The 25,622-nt window shown below is 41.5% G+C and overlaps 1 protein-coding gene across 2 annotated transcripts in view; it reads right to left on the bottom strand.

The window, feature by feature from the left end:
- LOC117250077 (E3 ubiquitin-protein ligase Midline-1-like) overlaps positions 1–25,622 on the bottom strand; it is an 87,557-nt gene that overhangs the window by 48,917 nt on the left and 13,018 nt on the right. The window contains exon 1 of one of the 2 annotated variants that reach the window (XM_033616061.2): positions 7,986–8,385. The exons of the other annotated variant lie outside the window; for it this stretch is intronic. The gene's annotated coding sequence lies outside the window, so the exon portion shown is untranslated. Of the gene's footprint in view, positions 1–7,985; positions 8,386–25,622 lie in introns of those variants that run through there. 2 annotated transcript variants of the gene reach the window in all.

The raw sequence follows: 25,622 nt of genomic DNA, 5'->3' as shown, positions 1-25,622 counted from the left end.
TAATACTAAAGAATATTCAAACATTGTGATTGGAATATATTAAAAATACATTTTTAAAAAGGTCACACCTGTTAATATATACAAGAAAGTATATGACTTATTGACTTATTGTGATTAAATTAAAGATATTTTCACCAAAAAGTGATGCAAAAAATGCACAAATTGTTGCATACAAATTCAATAGAATTCAGAAAATTTTTCGACGCCCAAAATTTCCCATAGAATTATGGTACATTTTATTGGAATTGTCCAGAATTTATCAGTTTGAGACTTAATACAAATTGTGGCCAATAAAAACAAAACCAAGTGATACCTCTTGCAACTAAAAGTTTCTTTATGCTTCTGCGTACACTCGACGCAACATGCACACAGTTGCTATGTGTGTAGTTCTGCGTCCTGTTGGTCTGTGTCATTATGCAATTCCCCGCCAAAGCACTTGGGGGTGCGGCGTTCTATTATATACCTACCTAGACTCTGTGACGTCTATGGTCGCTGCTCGTTCATTGTTTGTTTATCTTCCGGCTTTGCTCTAGTCACAGTGAAGATGGCGACCGAGAGGGAAAGACTGTTGCTGGAGCTCGAGATGATCGACACTGAACGACAAATGCTCTTATTACAAATGTTACGACAACGACAAAGAGAGAGGCGACTGCGCCGATGGTGTGTACGTCCGTTGAATGGCTCGAGGCAGACTACGGGCGAATATGTGACGCTGCAGCAGGAAGTGAAACCCTGCGAAATGCCGGAAATGATGTAGTTTGAAGGACCAATCATAGCTCTTGCGGTGTGCATTGGGTCTGTGTTGCCTCAACGCATGGTTACAATTTTTTGGAGGGAAAAGCCCTCTGCGTCGTAGGCAAGTTTAGCAAAGCTACGGAACGCTGCGGGTACCCTCTTATCTAGCAAGTGTGCTGCAGTCGGCTCCAGGGGATGAACGGCCTGAGAGCTGGGCAGTTTGCTGGTTGATTTATGGAGTAGAGGATGAATGTTGGAGGGTATCACCACAAATGACAGACTTTTTAGCTCATTGCCATGGGCTGGCAAGTTAACGACAATCAGAGGACTGTGCCTCTTCCACTCCAAAAGTGCAGCTGCAGGCTACCGGTATGCTTCACTGTGTCATCGGCATGATGTTGGCTAACATGTTGGTGACCTTTTCATGCAAACAAACATGCATGTAAACACAATGGGCAATACTGAGGTCAGCAAATTGATTGAGGTCATGTCTATATATCGTACGATAAGTCAATAACACAATTACTGTGTCACGCCTAATCTTCGCACCCATGAGAGACATAGTGAGGAGAACTGGTGCTTGTTGTAGCTTGAATGGAGCACCATGGTGGTGTAACTCACTGCACTGCAACAGTTCAAAGTGCCTGTTATTGCGTCAGTTACTTGAAAGCCCAGTGTGATGCGCTCCAAGGTTACTAATGTTCCTTTTTTCTGCGTCTTCTTTAAAGCCAAGTCCCACTTGAGTACTTGGTCTATCACTCACTTGCATGTCTTCATTTAATCTTACATTTACAGGGTGGAAAACTAGATACAGAGCGCTGCCTGTGATGATGGAGTATTATCTGCTGAGCACATGTGTGCTATATTTCCTTTTTAAAACATTACAAATTTAGTTAATGCCTCCCTCCATGATCACAATTATTCTATAATGCCTTAATGTTGCCTCAAAATATGTGCTTAGGGTCCCCTGGTGGAGATGAAAGTGATTAAATAGTGGTTATTCCCGAAAGTACTAAATTATCATCGCAACTTTGATTGGATAATGAAATGTTTTCAGCATGAAAGCGGCCCCAGAGAGCTGGCAGACTGAGGTAAGCTAGTTTATGCATGTATGAACAGAACACTAGTGGGATAAATAATAAGCATGCTGCATCTGCGTGGCTCATCCAGTGCAGCTGCAAAGGGAGTCATGTGACAGGGGCAGATTTTCTCATTTGGAGTGAACACTGCGAGAATATCCCTCTTATCAAGCTGTCTTTGTGCGGAATTTAAATCCGTAAAGTTGCATGCTCTTGAAACAAGTAAAATCTGCCATTGCAGCAAGAATATTTTGACTTGTTTCCAGTATAGTTTAGTTTTCATTTTATAAGTATAAGTAATTTAAATCTCAATAATAGTAAGAGGTGACTTGATAAGAGGTCAAGGAGTTGTATTTCCTCAAGGACCCTGTTTCTTTGCATGTTGTGACCCCAGTTTAAGCTGAGCATGCCGACAGTAACCCAGCCTCATAGAGCACCTTGTATGTCACAACACCCAACATATGGACAGCTTTGGAATATGCTTACAATTACACATGCTTTTGAATGGTCGCATTTTTTGAGTATGAACGATGACTTTTCAGAGCAAAGTGAGACCTGACATGATCTGTGTTTACATTGAATCCGAAGGGAAGGAATGTCTAAAAAAAAAAAACAACCCTGATGATATTGAATTCGAGGGGCCCCTCGAGTGGTGGTTACTCCAAAAATGATGTGATCTGACTTTTTAACATCTGCCGGCCTGCAGCAGATTAACCAAAACCCTCAGTCCATATCAGATGGCCGCGACCTATCTTCAAACTCACAATCTGGAGATCTGGAGAGGAAAATAACTAAAATCGAGCTGCGTCTGACACCTGCGAAAGGTTGTGTATCGGGCGGCACACTCTGAGAATCTGTGATTGCTTTGCTTTTAAAGGAAAAACTGTGAAAGGTCAAGTTGTTACCAAAGATTTCAAAGGGAGTGAGTTTTGCTTTGGTCACTTGAGGACAGTTTTATATGCAGTGCAGTGAGTTCTCCAAGAAATGTCTGGGATTGCAGGACTACTGTGGTATAGTTTGAAATAGGATGCTTAATGCAACGTCTTAGCACACAAAATGTTGGCATTGTACTTTTCTCCAAACCATTGATTACATTTCTACATTTCGTACATCAACATTTTTAAACTGACTTAGTTCAGATTACAAGTATGTGAGGGAGGAGATGGTAGTGGATGGCATGGCACCTAGGCGAGGTATTTATTAGCAACACATCAGGACCAAACTGGGTCTTTTCAGCCAAGCATGACCTTTTCTAACCCAAACCAGTTCTTTTTGTGCTTGAAGCTAGCCACAAGGAGCTGTATGTGGTATTATCTATGAGCCTGGAATGAAATGCATCTTGGGTGATCCCATCACAAGTGGAAAGCGCATTGCTAATCATGGGGGAAACTAGAAGATGGGTGCTATGCTTCTACGATGATGGTGTGGGTTAAGACGACATAATCAACGGCAATGGATGTATGAGCACAGAGTAGAGTGGCTGCAGTTAATTAGCCAGTGGGATACACACAGGGATTCACATGCACCAACATGCACATGCCGCTAGGCCGTCCACCAAAACTGAGAAGCTCTGATTACAGCACAAACAGAGGTAGCTTGATTTAATTTTCTGCTTAGAACGCCATTACACCACTGTATCTTTAAAAAGCAAATAGTTATTTGCTGTTCTGCATGTTGTACACTGCTCCACAGCATTGTCACAACATAAAATTGAAAATTGAAATGTAGATAAATGTAAATTTTCAACACATTTATGATATATGAAACCACAAATGTAACATATGAAACGTGTAAATATAACAGCTGAAACGTACTAATGTAACATAAGAAAAGTACAAATGTGACATATGAAACGTGTAAATATAACAGCTGAAACGTACTAATGTAACATAAGAAAAGTACAAATGTAACATATGAAACGTGTAAATATAACAGCTGAAACGTACTAATGTAACATAAGAAAAGTACAAATGTGACATATGAAATGTATAAATGTAACAAATGAAACACGTAAATATACCAACTGAAACGTACTAATGTAACATAAGAAAAGTACAAATGTAACATATGAAACGTGTAAATATAACAGCTGAAACGTACTAATGTAACATAAGAAAAGTACAAATGCAACATATGAAACGTGTAAATATAACAGCTGAAACGTACTAATGTAACATAAGAAAAGTACAAATGTGACATATGAAACGTGTAAATATAACCGCTGAAACGTATTAATGTAACATAAGAAAAGTACAAATGTGACCTATGAAATGTATAAATGTAACAAATGAAACGTGTAAATATACCAACTGAAACGTACTAATGTAACAAAAGAAAAGTACAAATGTGACATATGAAATGTATAAATGTAACATATGAAACGTGTAAATATTACAACTGAAATGCACTAATGTAACATAAGAAAAGTACAAATGTGAAATGAAATGTATAAATGTAACAAATGAAACGTGTAAATATAACAACTGAAACGTACTAATGTAACATAAGAAAAGTACAAATGTGACATATGAAATGTATAAATGTAACAAATGAAACGTGTAAATATAACAACTGAAACGTACTAATGTAATGTAAGAAATGTATAAATGTAACAAATGAAACGTGTAAATATAACAACTGAAATGTACTGATGTAATGTAAGAAATGTATAAATGTAACAAATGAAACGTGCAAATGTAGCATATGAGATGTAAAAATGTAACAAATGAAACGTGTAAATGTAGCATATGAAATGTAAAAATGTAACAAATGAAACGTGTAAATATTACAACTGAAATATACTAATGTAACATAAGAAAAGTACAAATGTGAAATGAAATGTATAAATGTAACAAATGAAATGTGTAAATATAACAACTGAAACGTACTAATGTAATGTAAGAAATGTATAAATGTAACATATGAAACGTGTAAATATAACAACTGAAACGTACTGATGTAATGTAAGAAATGTATAAATGTAACAAATGAAACGTGCAAATGTAGCATATGAAATGTAAAAATGTAACAAATGAAACGTGCAAATGTAGCATATGAAATGTAAAAATGTAACAAATGAAACGTGTAAATATTACAACTGAAATGTACTAATGTAACATAAGAAAAGTACAAATGTGACATATGAAATGTATAAATGTAACAAATGAAACATGTAAATATAACAACTAAAACGTACTAATGTAACATAAGAAAAGTACAAATGTAACATATGAAACATGTAAATATAACAACTGAAACGTACTGATGTAATGTAAGAAATGTATAAATGTAACAAATGAAACGTGTAAATGTAGCATATGAAATGTAAAAATGTAACAAATAAAACGTGTAAATATTACAACTGAAATGTACTAATGTAACATAAGAAAAGTACAAATGTGACATATGAAATGTATAAATGTAACAAATGAAACGTGTAAATATAACAACTGAAACATACTAATGTAATGTAAGAAATGTATAAATGTAACATATGAAACGTGCAAATGTAGCATATGAAATGTATAAATGTAACATATGAAACATTTGTGGTTTGCACAAATGAGTTGAAATTGGGTTGATGTTGGGACCTTTATGTTGGAGCATGCATTATTAAGTATAGCATAAACTGCCAACTTTATCTCTAAAATTAGCATGCTGTGTAAAATTGCTAAAATGATGAAATATGCACTGTCCAAATGTTTAGTTATGCACAATCCACACTCAAAATCTGTTCAGCAGCCGACTGTAGAGGCTTCTGACAACAGCAAAAAAAGTTTGAGGGACCACTTATTCCCTCCACAGGACTACACAAGCTGCCAAGTCTCACTGAACCGATTGTTCTCATTGTCACAAGTTTCCATGGCAACATTGCACTCATCTTATTGGGCTGGTGATTAAAGAACGCACTGGGGTGAATAAAATGAACTGAAGTGGAGTGGAAACAGGGGGAGGATGAGTGAAAAAAGTATTCCAATCTGTCTTTGTCCTTTTCTGAAGGATGTTTAGATAGCAATTAGCAGTTTGCCCCTCAAGCGTCTGAAGTGGGAGACTGCAGACACTTTGAAGATCAAATTAACCAATTAGGGAGATATAAGAGTCTCATGAGTTATACCTCCCTAATTTATCATGTAAGCTACACGCTGGTGAGATAACAGGATATTTAGGGACCAGTGTAGGTGGCTAACGCAACCAGCAATACATTTTTTTTCCTTGCGATTGATGCAACAACACTCAAGCACCTTTCCCTCCTTCCAAGTCAAACAACGTGACAGATGTGCCCCACACAGGAAAAGGAATGACAATACCGCCGTCACTTTATTTGTCTACACGGTTCCCACAGTCAGTCTTCAAGTTGGGAAAAAAACAGACGGATCTGAGAGCTGGGATGCTTTGCTCAAGCCCGCCCCGGCTGACAATGCCACTGAAACGTGTCGGCGGAAACAGGAAAAGAAACAGCAACAATACTATTGTTGCTATATTGGTCGGCATCGTGACAGCCACAAACTAAACATCAGACAGAGCCACTTTGTACTTCCTCGTCTCTGTTTGTCAAAATGTGGCATGTGGCAAACTGTGAAGCTATATGGACGGACTGAAAGTTAAAGTTTATGGATAAATTAAACTTTTTTTCCAACAACAAATCAAAAATTTAACTATTTTCATACACTTTTCGTACCAAAATGTTGTTTTTTAGCACTAAAATCAAAGGACACTGCCCCTAAAGTCCCATATGCTTCTAATTTTAATGCATATTCTTCGCTTCAGTCAAAGTTTCACGCATCAGTCCTTTAACTAGCACTATAAACTGCAGTACAGTCCACTACAGAAGCCTCCCTTCCTTGAGTTCCCCATTGTCTCGCAGATCAAACGCTGAACCTGGATTTCCTTGATCCCTGTGACCCATAGCAGGTGAGAAGGATCAGTAGCAGCGCTGAGCCCGTGGCAGCCAGCTGTCGCACACACACGAGACGCATGCGCCCTCACACACGCATGCACAGATCCTGTACGTACCAAGCACGCCTCAGCACACAGGAGATGCTGTGAAATTGAATAATCTGACCTCTGGGAGGCTCAGTTAAACACACAACGACAGAGTTGTGCAAACAGGAATGCCATGCAGAGTGTATAACATGCACTCATGTGGATGCTTAACCCTAATGGTGTGTTACGTTCACAAACACACTTAAACATTTGGGATAAAGGTGCCATGCAGCTAAATGGGTCCTCTCCCCTCAAGCTGTTAAATTAACACTGTCAGACTTCCTGCCTCTTAAGTGCAAAAAAGACCATTCGGGACCTTTTTTAAAGCCACTCATATTCACATGCACACACACACACAGCACTCAAGTACACACACATTTTAAGCATCCCTCAAGGCACTGTCTCCTGTCTTTATGTATCTTGGGCTTCAAGCAACCACCAAAACACAGCGGCTCTTTGAAATTAGGTCACACAAAACAGACTCACATGTGACCTAACCCCACCCACACACACATCCCCCCACACACACACACACACACACACACACACACACCACGTACAATTTAATGTGTTTTCTGGGTCAGTATTCAAAAGTGTCACGGTCAATACCTGTGAAAGCTCTTTTAAGAATCAGATCCAAATGTCACGACGACACAACCACTGCACGAAAAACATCACATCAGGCTCTGCTCTGGGTGCAACTCTGAATTTGACAAAGTTGAGAGCACATTTTGGGGCTAAACATGACAAATAAAACTCAAAATATAAGTTTTTGTGAAGCTGAAGAGCTCAAAAGACTAAAGCAACCAGGAATAAAGAAGTCATTCCTAATACACACCACATGGTAAAAGCAGACACCTTGTTGTAAATCTAAATTCAACAACTGTTTCTGCAGAAGTTTCCCCTGGACCATGACACAGATGGCTCCACAGCACTCACTGGCTGAGTTGCGAAGCCACTGCTCTATCATTATCATTCCAGTAACGCTGGCACTCAACGCTTCCACTCCTCATTTCCACTGGGAATACAATCTGAGCCGTGATGGAGGGTGAAAGCATGCGGGAATCCCCCGGGGACTCTCAGACTTAAGTAAACTAAAAGAAACACAGACTCCCACTGAGAAAGGCCCCTTGCACAGTCAGCACGAGAAAACAAAAACCGGCTCCCCACTTCACCTCCTCCTCTTACCTTCCACATGATTAAAATCCCATCATCCACAAACAAAGTGAAAAAGAGAGGAAGAGAGAGAAGTAGGGGGAGATCTCGGAGGCTATCTTTGGCTCTCTCTCTCCTCTGTGGGACGCAGTAACAGCAGCAGCAGCAGAAGCGGCGGCGTGCAGCGAACTTGGGAGTCAGTGGGGATGTGGATATGTCTCCGTGGCTGTGTCATCACCTCTCATGACATGTTTCCTCCCCTGCCTGTGTAAGCCTTTCCATCCTGACCCGGCAGAGAGGGAGGGAGAGAGAGAGAAAAAGAGAGAGAGAGAGCAGGGGCAAACTAGTGCACCGCCCCCCTCTATCTCCCCTCCTCCTCCTCCTCCTCCTCCTCTTCTCCGTCCATCCCTCCCTCTCTGTTTCCCTGTATTCAAATCTGCCAGTGGGCTGCCCTGCCTTTAAGTAGGCCAATCACTGAACCACTGGGGGGTGGAGTCTGGGCCGGCTGTGTGCAAGTGTGCAAGTGTGAGTTTGCAGTCATATGTGTCATTCCCTGAATAAGTGTGCGTTCACGTCTGCTTGTCCTTGGTTATATTTTTGCATACATGCCAACATAAATGTGGACATTTACAGAGGCAGGCAGACCAAAGCCAAGTTACATTTTGTTTGAGTAAGTACACCATACTGTGATCTCAACTGGGAGCTCATTTGTGTGTTGTGTCCAGCACAAACAAAGTCCTACCAGGCCTTTAAACTACAGTCAGATTGCTTAGTGTTTCCCATTCACTTCAATGGAAGCCCATGTGACACATTTAAGCATGCATTTCCCATTTGGGTGCGATCTCCTTTTATTAAACATTTCCTGCAGTTGCATGCCGTCGCTCTCGCACACTGTTTGCAGCTTGTAATTGCTCTGCTCAGTATTTATTACTCACACTGTGACCATGACATCCGCTTTCAAGGCTGAGTGTGGGGCATTTTAGTTGAATGGAAAGCATGTGAACAAAAGACTTGATTTAAAAGTATTAATGGGTTTGAGATGACATGCACTGCAATGCTTAATGGCAAAATGTCCAAATTGCATCCCTCTTGTTAACCTGCCATCTCCTTCCATCACCCACGTCCAGACCCAGACACCATCTAGTCCAGACCCAGACTCGTAACTGATAAATTAATGACAGCATTTGTAGCACTGGTTTAGCGACCAGTAAACTCACAGACTATTGCATGCTTTGAATCATTTCTCATCTCAAATCTGAACAGATACCACAGAAACAACTTCAGTGAAATGGCACATGAATTGGAAAAAAAAAAAATCTCTTTTGGAAATGTTTCATGTTAAAAACCTGCGAAGAAATTTGGGGATTGTGGGCCGTTCAGACACTAGACAGCTCATCAGTGATGTGTTTATGGTGACTTAGTGGGTTAAGGCAAATAGTCTGGCAATTTAAGGACATTACATCACTTTACTGTGATGCAGCCTTTAAAACCAAGAAATACTTCCAATTATACGATATCCAAAGTCTAAGATGATATCTAGTCACATCGCGATATAGTAGGGCTGGGCTATACGTTCGAAAATATTATTGCAATATTTTTAGGCTGCAGCGCAATACCCAATATGTATCTTGATGTTGTGAAATCTCTAAACTAAAATACAAATTTACTAACTGAACTGCAGCTACAATAAAGTTAAATAGCTACTGTCACATTACAGCTAAAAAAAAGCAAAGAGTGCTAGTAGTATTGAATTAAGTAAAGTGGAACTACTGGTGCGTATATTTTGAATCACCTGGCTCATCTCAGGACCCAAGTGTTGATGCTTTTGTTAACTTGAAGCTTCCTGCCAACAGATAAATGTTAGCAGTTAACAGAAAGTTAAACTGTAACTGTGGTACCTTTTAAACATGCAGATTTATTCATTTTGACCTGGAAACACACCATCCATTCTGGTGCTCCATGGTCGCAAAATGGGACTAAATAGTCGTGGTATGGAGCCCTGCTGATACAAAAACATGCCTCATCTGCTCACACTACAGCAGCACCTTTAAACATGATTTACTAACTGTACTCTGGGAAAAACTAACAGCTCTTCACTTCATAAATTAATAATCTTTGTAAGTCACACTGGTGCTCTATGGTTGCAAAACCTGACTAAATAGTAGTGGTCTGGAGCCCTGCATGAAAACAAACGCCTTCAAAAACACACATTCTCACTTAGGGGAAAGGATCTGAATGAGCAGAGGAGTGCGTGTGATGTATCATGTATGCAAGTCTTTGTTTTTGTGTGTGTATCTGTAAGAGGGAGAGAGCAAGGCACTGAAACGCCAAAGCAAGTCTCATGCCAGTGGCTCAAACAAATGTCGGGACAATTTAGGCTTGATGTTTGCAATGTAGTCATTTTACACATCCCACGTGGAACAAGCCATGATACATTGAGGATAATTGGTATATTGCCCACGTCTATAATAGAGAAATATTGCAATGACAGATATCTTTATATACTTCTTTCAAATGAACGCCTCTCTGCAGTTGAGCTACATAAAGGCCACTATTTTCCAATTTACTGTATAATAACCTTCATCTGTCTCCACTTTGCATCCATGACATGTCCACAGCAGCCATTCAATCTCCTGTAATTTTTAATGTCTCTCTGCTGTCTCTCCCTCTACCTTGAAACTTCAGCTGTTTTGGCTGCTACTCATAAAAACACCCCCTCCCCACCCCCCCTTTTTTTATGCGGCCCAAAAGAAAAGCAGCTTAAATTAATCTCTAAAACGCAAGTCAGTCATTTACCCTCCCACGCAAGGCACGCTGCCCCGCCACAACTCGAATCTTTGATCAGAAATCGCCAGCATTCATCAGATGTCTCATTGGAAAACTAAACCTCCAGACATGTCTGATTCACTGTGGACGGCGCTCTCAGTCCTGCCAATTGTGCATAACAAAAAAGCAGCATGGAGCCAAAAAACAAAAAAGAATCACCAGCTCTAACCATTGTACAGAACTTTACAGTCCATGTGATGTGAAAGCTTTCAAAGGTGGCTGCTCATTGGTTGCTAGGTCCCGAATAATCCCTAACGTTTTGCCCTCGGGGAGGGAGTCCTGTTGTTGAAAGTGTAGGACATGGTTCTGTATTCACACAGGGCAATGGGCTTCATTCCATTCTGTACCCTGGACTGCAGGATCCAAGAGCCCGAAATGGCATTTTGGCCCAAAATTAAGTTTTATGCATCAAATGTAACTGTTTGGGTCTGATAAGTTCCAGAGAGCATGTCCAAAGCTGAATGCACCACTGAAATGCCAAGCACCGACAGACATTTCAATTAGATAAAGTGTTCTAGAATTCCTGTAAATGTGTTTTTCGCTGTGTACTTTGGCTCCAAGAGCTCAAATGGAAGTTGTTTAGTGAATTCAGTAAAGAGTTTCAACTCCAAAATCTTCCCTTAAGTTTAAGAAATTCACCTATTCCAATGATCATAGAGGCACATACTGTAACTTAAAGATGGCTAGTCGCAGGATGTGACGTTTCATTAACGCTACACCTCTGGTTCATACTCTGTGTGTGGTATTGTGTGTGCTGACAGTATGTCCATGTACAGTATTTGGATGTGTGTGCTGCGGTGGGGATTGTGGCTGTGTGTTACTGGCGGCTGGAGTGGGATCAGTCAAGGTGAGGCGGCTGCTAAAGAATGTTCTTCTGGAAAAGGACAAGGAAAGAGTTTCCATGGCGGGTCAGTTCTCAGGAAGAGCAAGACCACTAACTTTCCGAACACTCTACTAGTCCCCTAAGACATGAAGTGTTCCCTCACCACAGCGAGAGGGAAAATGTAGGCAGCACATACATAGTTAGTGCATTGACCTCTGTGTAGAAATATATATTTTTGCTCTTTTTAAATTCATAGCACAGCACTTACAGTGAATATGAGTTGAGCTGTGCGATTGAAAAGTATGTCTGAAGGTCGTCCAAGCAAAGTGGCACTAGCCATTTCTAGACAGATTGACACTATTTCATATAGAGTTTCAGAGTGGAAAAAGTATATGAATCGCATGTATTCATATGGCATGTCACCCAGCCACATAGGAAACAGATAATACCTGCTGTTAATGGCCACACTTGAGTGAAAAGCTGTCCATCATTGGGACTTTCTCACCTACACACAACTGGCCAATCCTTGCATGAGGTGGGCGTAGATGTTGGATCCTTGGAGAGTTACAGAAAATGTTTAAATCTGATGTCAGAAAGATGTGGGAGGAGGACAGAGGAGAAACTGTTCCTCAGAAACTCACCCTGTCACGTTGAATTCATTCTCACATGCCTTCACAGTAAACAAATTAGTTTTGAATTTAACAACAGCAAATTGAGCTCAAAATGTCCATTTACAATCTCTAACATAACTGCGCAGTTTAATCCAAGTCCAGTCATCCAGTCATATGCTCAGCCCTTTCCAAAGGGGGACTGAACCGAAAGTAAAACCAATTTACGCTCTCTTCAGACCCAGACTCCAGTGACAAAAACAGCAAGGAGCTGCTGGTCTACCACTGCCTCCAACAGTTAGAACGCATTCACACTGGCACCATTTGGTCCGCTTTAAACGAACCCCGGTCCGCTTCCATGGATAGTTCGGTTCGTTTGGAGTGGTATGAACGCTCATTTGAACTCAGGTGCACACCAAACGAGCGAACCCTGGTCCGCTTGGAAACTGGGGGTCTCGGTTCACTTGCAAGTGAACCCTGGTGCGGTTCCCTTACAGTGGGAAATGCAAATGGACTATCAAGCGAACCAAAGAGAGCAAGTGACGTAGAGCGTAGTGCATTTTGGGTAGAAAAAAACAAAGCCAACAGCACAAATTAACAATTAATTAACAATTAGGTTTGAACACCAAAGTAAAAACAGAAACCCCAAGACTGCATAAATTTGGTATCGCTCCAATGTTTTGGAGGGGGATGGATTTCTGTTTTGGTGTGAATGCGCCCTTAGTTTGTGTTGTTGTGTGACTTTGTTGTATTAAGAGTTAGGTTGGATTCACCAAAGTCACACAATAACACAAACAAACTGAAGCTGTAGCCCCTTTTACACTGCTAGATTTTCCGCAAATGTTGGGCCGTTTTGCCGGCAAGCTGCGAGCGTTTATACACACAGATGCGGATTTGCGAGTTGATCCGAGGTCATATTGGCGGAACCCTTTTAGTTTAAACAGACTGAGGCGGCCTTCCGTCACGGGAGGGGCGTTTGATAACTTGTGGGAGCAGCTGTTGATGACGCCGCACGTGCGAGCCACTGGCGGTGGATAAACACCGCCAGTGGCTCGCACAGCTGATAGCAGGAATTAGCAAGCAGCTAGTAGCAAGAGGGAAACGCAAACCTGACAGACACTGTAAAGATGAGCATAGTACGCTCTCCTTGCACTCGCAAACGAAGAGGCCATTAACCGTCAGATGACGGGGACGGTGAAGAATGGGCCGACTTACGAGAGAATTGCCACCTGACAAGCCGCGGCTCTCCCATATCACTGCTTACGTCACACGCTGAGCTACATGTTTTGTTACTTGCTCACGCCCCCCATTGCCCCGAAAAAGGCACATTCTGTATAAACAAAAGTAGGTAGGCGGCATTTTGCTGCACTCCCTGATTTTGTGTGAGCTTTTAAATGGATGTTTTGTGATAGATTTGCTGTTGTTTAACTTGGACCCCAATGACTTCAATTAATCAAACGTTTTTCTGGTTTTGGTTTTGTGATTCACTGTGAAGCCATGCGAAACAAAAAAGTTTTCTTCATGAATTCAGCATAATACAGGGGGAGTAACTGACATACAAATGATTAACTGGTGGGGTGGGGTGAGTTTCCATGTAAAAAGTGTGTTGGACCTGGTAGCACTGCATCTAATAGAAAACATATTCAATGGACAACATTCAATCAAAGTTGCAGTGTGCTCAGCTCTATGTCCCATCTTTAAAAAGTCATTTAGTTTTTTAATCAAAGTTTTACCAGCAAGGAGACACTTGTGGAAGATAGATGCTCAAAATCGGTTATTCCACTGATGCCTCAATTGAGACATACTGCACAGTCCTTGCATTAGCAGGTCTTTGGATATTTTTCCTCTTGGAAGTCATCCAACAGCACTCCTCAGAATGAAAGCACACAGATACAAGGCCTCTTCACTCATTCAAATCTCCGAGCAGACGCAGCAGCTGAAGCTTTGTCAAGCGTCCTCTACCTCGATACTGCAAAGTCAAGTTTGTCACCTTGAACTATATGTTCCCAACTTGCCCCTGGTGATATTTCGATTGTGCTCCAAATGACATTGTGCAAGCAGAGACTGAGGGTGTTGAGTTCAGAATCCTAATGTTCCAGGCCCAATGGATATTTTTGTGCAAAAATATAGCCAGAAGAGATGATGACTCGCATTCAGTGAAAGGAGGCTAGACAAAATAAAAGAAAGAGCATACAGGCTGAATGTACATTACTGTTGGTACATGTGAAACATTTCAGAAAACTTTCTCGGACTGCTGTTATAAAACACTGTTACGCTGGGAAATTGTAAAGATGTGAGATGAGGGTTTTGTGTCAATTCTTGCTCTTCAAGGTTGTGGTTTTGCTTTGCTCTTAAGAAACTATCCTGTGTATTTAATGCATCCATTTGGCATTCGTCGTCATGGTTCTACTGAGATTCGTTTTGTCACTTATAATGGCACCAAAAAACTCAAGCAAAGAGAAGATGAAAGAGGCTGTGCCATTAAAGCTCAGCTATGGAAAGTAAAACATCTTCAAACTTGTTTTTCATTATTTGCCTCATGTTAGCTGCTACATTTGTAGTGAAATGTAGTCGGGAAAAAAAAGCTCCTCTTGTCTTTCATTTCCAGCCTTCCCATGACAACTCTCTGAATTTAGGAAAGCTGGTCGCCACTGGGTTTAGAGAGGTCTTATTTTTAACAACCAGGAATGAGTGGAATGCAGTAGAGTCCGTCTCCTCTCTCAGGGTGAGACCATTACGGCGATAAAGCACGACAGGGTTACGGCCGAGACCTTTGCAGAGGGCACCGACGCCGTGGGGAGTCTGGGATTTGCAGGATTTACATCACACATATGTGCAGATGGACACGTGACCACAACACTGTGATCTTTTAAATGGGTCTTTGTCAACCCAGGGTAAATAAATGCAACTGGACACATACTGTATGTTATCCAACAATGCAAAGTCAGTACCCTTTGATGTGAACGCCCACGTATTTATTATCTTCCAGAGGCATCTTTATGACTTGAAAATATAGTGTCTTAAAACCTCCCCAGCCACTGATCGCTATCTTGGACAGTACATTAGATATGCATTCATATTGCATGACTCATGGGAGGCTGGGAGATATTCTGCAAAGCTGTCCTTACATATATTTGCTTCCAAGTACAGTCGTGTCTCACCGCAGCCGCACAGAAATTTCGTTTGTGACCTTTTTTAAAGCATCTTGGTAGTCACAGCTAAGGGCCCTTTCGGAAAATGCCAAACACATTTCCCCTCAAACTGACCCCCTGGCCTTCTAAATGAGTTCACATGCAGGCAGTAAAGCACCGACTTCAATCAGCGAGGGGACGACGTACAGCTGGTACCAGCCGAGCAGAGACACAATTTGGGATTAGTAGGGGAGGGAAGTAGGAAAAGCTGCGTTGTATTCAGAGCATTTCGTGTTTCGTCGAGGAGATTCTGGTGTAGAGTCTGCGAGCTATCTGTCTCTGTCAAGTGACATCAGCGAATAAACTGATCTAATCAGAGAGAAACGAGAGAGAAAGCCCCAAAAACAGATTTTAAGAGAGGAGGCAAGGGGGAGGGGGAGCAAGACAGACAGATTAAGAGAGATATGGAGGGAGAGGGATGGGGAGAGCGGCAGATAAAGAAGTCTGGGTGATAAACATTCAATGAAGCGGCACTATTTCCTCTGAAATGGATATTTTTGGTATGCAGGGTAGTCGAAAATTGAGAGGGGAAAGGGAGAAGAATGATGACACAGTCTGGATGACTATAGATACAACTTTTTTGGCTTGCCGGCAGCAAATCAGGGGCCAGCCCTATAAATGTGAAAGGCTGTCACTGACTGACTGAGTGATAAAGTTACACCACTCGACAGTTGGGTTGCAGTGTCCCCATCGGCCATTGCTCTTATAAAATGAATAGGCACAGTCAGGGTGCGAATTATCGCTCGCAAAATGCCAAATGTAGTAGATTTTCCATTTGGTGAGTACATCTCAGAAGGCTATCTTCCACACTGATGGGTAAATGTTGGTACCAAAATAGTCATGCAATGAAAAGAAAACTGTGCTGAGAGTCTGTACTTCAAACATCGTGATTCAAACCTGTATTTGATGGATATGTTTCTAGAGTAGCATGTGTGGGTGTAGCAAGCATGTGCTCAAGCTCAGGAGAGAGCAAGAGACGGTTGACGCGCTCAGGGCTGACAGGTGTTGGCGATCGGAGCAGAAAGGGAATTAGCAGTTACGCTGAAAACATCCAGCAGTGGCAAAGTGCGGCCTGTGGCGAGCTGCCATGCAATAGCTGTGGAAAGTTTCAGTGGCTGCTACGAGTTGCGGGCATTTGATTCCGCAGTAAAGTGCAGAGTCCTGTGACATGTTAACCTACGTTACAGATGGTTTCTTTCCCATCGACATGCCTCCAGGCCACAAAGCAATGTAATTATTGTGGTGAGCTGCACTTCACCACTGCTTGGTATGTTTTCGGAGTAAAGTTGTTAAGTGGTAGTAAATTCACAGTGTAGGTTTCTGCAGCTTTCCAAGACCCACATGTCTTGAAGTGCAACTGCTGGCATTTTCATAACTCTCATGAGACGCAACCTTTTTCTGGTCTGGTATGTTTAACTAAGTAGCACAAATCATTGCCTGTCCACTGTACATTGGCATGTGACTGAAGACAGCACTTGAGACGAGTAATCTAGAACAACACATATGATCACACAATAGCATGATTATATTTCTGGATGTTTAAAATTGAAGCTGTTCTCGGTTATTTGATTCATACGTAGCTTAACCATGTCATGCATTATGCTACTTAAGGCTAGTTCACATTACACGATTTTCCCCCTGATTTTGCATCGCGGAGACTATGGCAATCTTTTGAGTGTTCATACTTGGCGACGTGTGTTTCTGTCATGGGGAGTCTCGCCAACTGTGTTACGACCTGTGTGTGCACACCACAAGATTTCTCCACCGAGCCCTCGCCGACAGAGCCCCAGATAACGCGGTGACGTCACCAAACTACGTTTTTTTAACTTGGAGACGACACATCGTATAGGCATGGATATTCTTCCCAGTGTTGAATCAGATCTGCCTCCAGGGCCTGGGTCCAATCACAACGCACTCCCTGTGATCCTGTGGACGCTGCCATTGTTGTTGTTGCTTGCCGGCTTGTCAGTGTTGCGAGATCTTGGGAAAGAAACAAGCAACCAGGTCTATGGAAACAAGCCCAAAAGAAGCGACGGATATATATAGAGAAAGGCGACGATCAGAGACCAAGCCCAAATAAGCAACTCCACTTTAGAAACAAGCCCAAAGTCACGGCTAATAAACGGACCTGGCAACCCTGCAGCTTGTCCTCTTCACATTTCTTCCATCCTCCTGCGCGCTGATGTGGGACATATCCCGCCGCTCACTGGCTGATGCTCTTTGTCAGTCGTGTCAGACTTCTTCAGTTTTCTAGCATGCCAGATATCCAGTCCCAGACGACTTGCTCGTAGGCTTGTTCACACATGAGGACTCGTCATGGCAGACTATCTGCCGACTCAGGTGGCTCTCAAGATCCTCTGTGATGTCAAAATCGCGGTGAAAATCGTGTAATGTGAACTAGCCTTAATCTTCCGAAGTTTGTTTTTCTTAAATTTGGTTTTGGTCAGATTAACGAGATGCTCTTAAACCTCAGAGTTGTTCACACCTGTGTTCTCATGATGATGATTGTCCTCGTGAACTTACGAGGACAATGGGATGTTTATCCCAAATTAGCATAGCGAAACAAATCCCCATCAAATCAATGTTATTGTAATATAAATCTTTTAAAAATATACAATTGCAGAACTGAAGAAAATGCTATTTTTCACAACTATGTCAGCCCAAAATGTGTGAAACAGCACTCTTAAGTGTGCGTAGTTTCTGGTGAATGTCAGAATTTCCTGAAACTGTAAGTAGGTTATAAGAAGAAATTTCTTCCTAACAACGGTTGGTAAATCTGGACCTAGGAGCTTGAATACGGACCTCCGAACTCTGACCTCTAAAGAAAATTGCACATGAGCTTTTAATATCCAGGAATTCACATTGTAGACACTACCACTGCAGACCCCTGTAACAATCTGGCCACAGTGTAGCACACTGACGATACACGGTTCAGCCATATGCTAAATTTTGACCTAGTCTTGTTGTCTTGTAGGTTGGGTGAACTGACCCTTTAAATATGCACTGATAGATACTCATTGTCACTGACAGTCATGTTTACTTACTTACAACGGCCTCAGAACAAGGAATCTGAGGTGTGTGTGTGTGTGTGTGTGTGTGTATGTGAACTGCCAGTGCAATCTGACAAACATCCCCTCAGGTAATTCAAGACAGTACAAGCCATCAGATTCTCTACAGAAAAGGACATGAAATGTGCATAAAACTTTAAATGTCATTGTGAGTCAGAGCATCAGACAGGTCAGGCGATCAACAGAAATATTTTGATTCACTGCTGTTTGTGAATATGTAAAAAGGAACAGGAGGCATCTGAGGTCAGAGTGAGTCATAACACACTGTGAATCAACAGTAGTTGTGAACATTTTTACGCTGCTGTCTGCCTTTAAGCATGACATCAAAATGGATGCGATAAAAACATCATCCAGGACGATAAAGAAAGATTTCAGATAAAATTGAGAGCATCCTGTGGAGACTTTTGTACATTAAGCATGCTCACACACACCCAACTAGATCCATTGCCTGAATCTGACACATTCACCAGCAGCAACAGCTCAAGGTCATTCTCTGTCACGCTGAAGAAATTCACTGCAACATCATCAGGGCGAATGCAAATAGGCCCAAACACAGTCGAGCACACAGCCACATAAATGCCCATAAGCACACACACAAATCAGCGCACGCAACGACACACACATAGATACTGGTAAACATAAACAGATAGACGCAGATGGACTAACACACACACACACACACACAAATAAACACACGCATATGTATGGGTGTCAGACAGCATCATCATTAGCTGTCACAGGGCCCAGTGTGTCCTCAAACTGTCACGAGAGGAGTCACGTCCTCGCCGCTCGCCCTCAACCCATACGAACACCAGCTGGCACACCATGACAACACTACATAATCCCAAAGACTCAAAATCATAAAAATCAACCAGGAAATGCACGCCAGCATTAGCATAAAAGTCACCTAAACAAACAAACAGAAAACAAGTGCAAGTGTCATGAGAGCGAGTGGTAAAATTAATAATATTTTCTTGAATTGAGAAGGGAAAAAGAAAGCAGGGTAATTTAATTTCAGGTTTTAAGAGTTGGCAAAAGCCTGCTACTCTCTCTGAGATTTCAACTGCATCTCAAAGTTATCATTATCTCTATCATTTCCCAAATTTAACTGGCTGAGGTGTTAAGGTTGCAACAAAAGGCGAATGGGTCGATACCATATTAGTGGTGAATCTCTCAACCAATACCCAACTTTACCAATCAGTGTCTTCTCCTGACCAGTCTACCGTTCATAAACGTTCCAACCAACGCTAAAGCCCCACATGAGGGTCAACAGAGCTGGAAAACTTGTGACCAGATTGTGATGTGCACTGAAGCAACAAATGGAACCATCTTAATGAATCATTTAGGATGTTAGTGACTCATTGAATTACAGTTTCTAATTATAGCTCATTTAAAACATGTGCAAAAGTGACATTACTTGACCTGCTGTGCCATTACTAATCCCAATCAATTAATGATAAGATTAACATCTTGAGGCAACTTGAGGCAACTGGGCATCAACTGTGCATAATTAAGCACAGACTGTATAAAATAACGGACATATAGCCTGCATGATGTCACCCATTGGTTTAACATTTCGAGGCTTTGAGTTTGGCCTTTTGACCCTTGCCATCTTATATTTGTAACCAGAAATTACTATATTTGAACAAGAAGGTGGAAGTAAACGTAACACTAGCTGCTAGCTTTGTTAGCTCAGTGCATTTACAACTGCGGTTGACTGTGATAATGCTAATACTAATACTTGCTGGAGAAAAACAGGCTGAAAACAAAATGTACTTTCCAGAAACACTGATTATTCAACTCCTCAAAGGGTCTTTTAGTACAATCAAATGCTGAACAAGACTTTGGTACGCAACCAAAAAAAGTTTCATGAACGGAAAACACATTGAAATAGCAACAGCTACGGCTACACCTATACTCCAACATTGTTGCCATGGTGGTGACTTGTCAACAGACTGCACCCACGGCGGCCATTCCCTCAATTATGCAGAACTTTAAGCCTTAATGAAGGCTGGATGATATGATCAAAATCTGATATCCCGATATAGGTCATTTCATATCCCAATAACGATACCTATCCCGATATAGCACATTTTAATCCAATGAATAAAAAGTCAGATCATTAAAATGTTATTTTCTCAGCAGAGACAGACAGCGATGGAGCTGACGACAACTAAATGTGACCCGTGCAAAAGATGGACAGACTCCACATGACGAAAAATATTGCCAATAAAATTGCGTCACAAAGATATAAATGACAGAGCAAAATATGAAACAATAGACATTTTTCTCTCGTCACATGATATATATCGTCATATCGCACAGCCCTAGCCTTAATTACATTCAAACGGATTAGTTATTTGAAATTCAACTGCCTTACAGTTGTCATGAACAGGAAAATTAGCTATAGAGGCCAAAATGATCTTTTGGCCTCTGTGCCAACGACAGCCCAAACTGGAGGCATTGTCTTTCGGGTTGTCTGTATGTACGTATGTCTGTTCCATTGTTGTGAACCCAACATCTCAAGAATGCCTTGAGGCAGTTTCCTCGAATTGGCACAAATGTTAACTTAGAATCAATGATGATTTGATCAGATTTTGGTGGTCAAAGGTCAAAGTCACAGTGACCTAGCATTCGTCTCATTCTTATAAATGTGATATGTCAGAAACACCTCTTATTTAGATATCCAACTTCCGCTTAGACTTAGTGTTGAACTAATTGGAATTTTGTGGTCAAAGGTACTGTGACCTTACAGAATGTTCTTGGCCTTAACTCCAGAATTCATACGTTAATTATTACAAAATTGTCTGATAGGATAAAATGATGAAATGATGACATTTTATATCCAGATGGTCAGCTTCACCGTGACATCACAATGTCTGGCCATTATTGAATGCCAAGCTAGCAGCTGGTTCTCAGGCGGTCACTGTCACACACCGCCAGAGTTTGTGCTCAAGCTAATGTGCTATTTTAGGTGTCACCGCATTATCTATTAAAATTCTCACACAAAGTGCATTATGGGCTGCCTTGTTATATTGAGTAACATCAGGGTGTGATGAGGCGTAAAAAAACTGTCTTCACTTCTCCCTTCTTTAAGCTGAGGGTGGAAGCAAATCTAATTTAAAAATATATGTGGAGTTCACAGCACGGGTGAAAGGATGGTCATTATGTTGTTCTCTTATTCTCCTGGGAAGCACTGTCATATAACGCACCAGCTTTCAAACTGAAGTCCTAATTATGTCGAATGTGAAACTCTCTAATTAGTGTGTGAGCATACCTCTCCACAATGCTCTGCTTGTGTTACGCACCCAATCACATCGGCATTTGTCCCTGGCAGTTGTATTACTCCTCATTCAACATTAAATGGAGGTCAGCAAAAGCTCAGTTGATAAAGGACAGCAAACATCGTTGGCTGGCGAGCAAGCTTTGCCTTTCAGTATAATCACAGTCCTATTATTAAAAATCTAAAGTGCTTTACCCTGAACTGGAATAAAAATTCAAGTGGAATTCAAGTCATAAATTACAAGGCCATGAAATAACCTAATAGGCCGACTGGAAGTTACATCAGACACTTATGACCTTTCTGGATGAATCTCTGCGATCCAGTGCCAATGATTCAATCAGCTGAGCCTGAAACTGCTCCAGCTGGGACACACATTCCTACTGCGGGCACACAAATGCATTGATAATACCACAGTTTGGGGAGTGCAACTTTATCATTTGGAGCCCTGGAGGAGGTGATAGGAAATACTATGTGAGGATGTTTGAAGAGCAAGTTGTTATTTTAAAGTCATATACCGCTGCTTTAGATGAGCCTCCCCGCCGTGAAAAAAAATTGACTTTTTCCCAGGTGTGCTGAATGACGGCGTGAAGCATGAATAAGTTATAAGTGAAAGTCAGGCTCTCCGACCTCCCGCGCTCTCGTCCCCGCAGTGTACTGCAGCCCTGTGTGTGCACTGTATGTGTGTGTGCTTAATGTAATGCAATGGTTAATGTAGTACAGTCCAGCTGGCTGTGAGAAAATATTCAGATTTATGGGCCTGCCATCACCTGTGACAGGAGTGCACACACTCACACACACAAAAGTAGGGAACATCTCACTTTGCTTACAGTGTATATGAAAGCTGTGTATCCTATGGCCATTACAGAATCAGAGATGTTACCTGGGGATGCAGATTACTATGAAATAGAGAACAAAGTCAGAGAGGAATGGGAATCTGGAGCATTAATCAAAGGACATGCATTTTTTATGAAGGTGGGGAGGGAGCTTTGTACAGTGTGGTGGCAGTGTGACTACAGTATAGGACAGCCGTGAATTATGAATGGAATAAATGATGGTCCCACTTGGATCATTAATATTGTGAATTATTAATCTTCTAGGGTCCAGGTGTGAGTCTAATAATCATCTGTTTTAGTAGGTTGATGGCTGCTTAAAGGCATCTATGATCTAAAAGTAATTAAAGGTGTTTGTTTCACTTTTAAAAACCCAAACCCGAGACGAGAGCTGGCGATCACTCTCAAATTCATTAAAAGGCTACTCCTCATTAGTGTGTGTTTGTGAATATCAAGATTCTCTCATGCATTTACAGTCAAACACTCTTTAAAGAGGAGCGTAATGATTTTTTTTTTCACTCATACCCTTTCATGTGAGTGTTTGAAGGACAGAAGTAGGACACATCATTGCACCTTCTGATGAATGGTGATTGATGCAGGAGCAAGGCAATGAGTCTTCATGGCCATATGAATACTCGCAGATGCAACCCTGTCTCCTGGAAACCGCATTTGCATATTTGTAATTGTTTTTTTTTTGTTTTTTTTTGGTTTTGCACACAAAAGGGTAATCTCTCTCAAATTTTACTCACAAATTTGTTCAAATCTGTTTTTAGTGAGCACTTGCACCCTTGTAACAGTAACCAGCCCAGGACTTCCTGTCCAGCTTCAGCTGATGCAACAGTTTGCCTCCCATCCAAGACGCTTCTTCAGTTCTGGCTGGTGCAGAATCACAGGCTTTAAACTCTGTGTGGGTGTGAACCCAACAGGTCGTTGACCCACCTGGCCATCATGTGTGTTGTTAGGGTTAGAAGGGACCAGGTGTGAATGGGTGTGAAGTCGTCTGGGGAGGGATCCCAAGCCTTCATTGTGGTGGGTAATAAGTGCTGTCGTAGGCCGCCTCCTCTGTTTAACCATGGGTGTTCCAGTTGGAGGTAGATGGCTTCTTTGACACCTCAAAGGGAAGGTTATCTGCGTGCTTGTTGTCCTCACCAGGGTCTTGACCTGACAGCAGTTATCGTACCAACTTGAGGGCGTAAATTCACACCTTCGATGGCGTCTGAATCCCAGGTTTCACTGTGCTAAGCAGATGGCAGACGGCATATATGGCATCATGTGGGCGAGCGGTTTGCTAATGTCAGTGTTGTAATGGTGCCATTGTAATGGGGCCGTTATTGATGATAGGAATGCATAGGGATATGGTGACGTGATTCTGAGACCCATCCGCCGCCATGACGCCTTGTTGCAGCATGATGACGCTAGACCCTATGTAGCAAAGATCTGTTCAAAATCCCTGAAAGCTGGAAACATCCCAGTGCTTGCATTGCCTGTATACTCACTAGACATGTCACCCATTGAGCATGTTTGGGATGCTCTAGATCGGCATGTACCACAACATGGTCCAGCTCCTGCCGATGTCCAGCAACTTCGCACAGCCATTGAGGAGTGGACCAACAATCCACATGCCACAATCAACAACTTTATCAACTCTATGTGAACGGTCACACCAGATACTGACTGATTATTTGAGATATCTGTGACCAATTCCTAATAAATGTCAAAATGTTCTAATACGCTGGCGATAATCGCAGCCAGGGGCATGATGTTTTTGGGTTGTCCATCCGTCCAAACATTTGTCCATCTGTCCCATTCTCATAAACAAGATATCTCAAGAAAACCTCAAGGGAATTTCTTTAAATTTGGCACAAACTCAAGGATGAACTACTTAGATTTTGGTGGTCAAAGGTCAAGGTCACTGTGACCCGTCCGTCTTATTCTCATGAATGCAATGTCACAAGAAGGCCTTGAGTTAGTGCCCTCAAATTTAGTACAAACTTCTAATGGGCATAAGAATAAACTGATTAGAATTTACTGGTCAGAGGTCAAGGTCACTGTGACCCCGTCTGTCTTATTCTCTTGAATGCAGTGTCTCAAGAAGGCCTTGAGTGAGTGTCATCAAATTTAGTTCCAACTTGTAATGGGCTTAAGAATAAACTGATTAGAATTTGGTGGTCAAAGGTCAAGGTCACTGTGACCCCACAAAACACGTTTTAGGCCATAACTCAAGAGTACATATGCTAATTATGACAACATTGCACACAAATGTTGAATAGGATGTTATGATGAAGTGATATGTTTTATCCAAAGGTCAGAGGTTAACTTCACTGTGACATCATAATGTTCTGCAAAAAAAAAAACAAAACACTTTTCTGGCCATTACTCAGCAATATGTCACAGGAGACCTTTGCTCAGATACTGAATTATTGACAGGTATCTTGGGTGCCCACCTTGAAACTGTGCTGATTGTTTAGATCTAAATATGGCCTTTTATTTCACTATCTCAAGGCACACCTGTGTAGTAGTAATGCTGTTTAATCAGCGTCTTGATGTGCCATACGTGTCAGGTGGCTGGATTAATGTGGCAAAGGTACAAGTGCTAACTCAAAAAGATTTTAACAAATTTGTATTTTTAGAGAGATAAGCTTTTTGCATAATATTTTCCACCAGGAGCAGGATGGGAAATCTCAAAAGGAATCTAGTTGTAGTCTTGCAAATAGTGGCCCTTCAAGATCCCCTCTCTTTGATAGTCTTAGTGTGTCACGAAACACTCCTATTGTCTTTAGATATGAGAGGTTGTCACACACTTGTCTTTTAAAAGTCTTTACAACGTTTTCTAGTGTATGGTAGGTATAATAAAATATGGGAGCAAAAACAAAAGTTTAGTGTTTATATTTTTGTTCAGTGTCAGTCCCTTCCAAAGCGTGGGATGATGACACCAGAGAGCAGGGTTTGCATCCCAACTCCTGTGTGCCATTGCTCACAAATAGAATAAATAAATAGAGAGGTTCAAGAGGCAGATACAAATATCTATGTCACTTCTAATG

This window comes from Epinephelus lanceolatus, chromosome 24 (assembly GCF_041903045.1).
Source record: "Epinephelus lanceolatus isolate andai-2023 chromosome 24, ASM4190304v1, whole genome shotgun sequence".
NCBI lineage: Eukaryota > Metazoa > Chordata > Actinopteri > Perciformes > Serranidae > Epinephelus > Epinephelus lanceolatus.
This window is presented reverse-complemented; position numbering and strand designations above follow the sequence as displayed.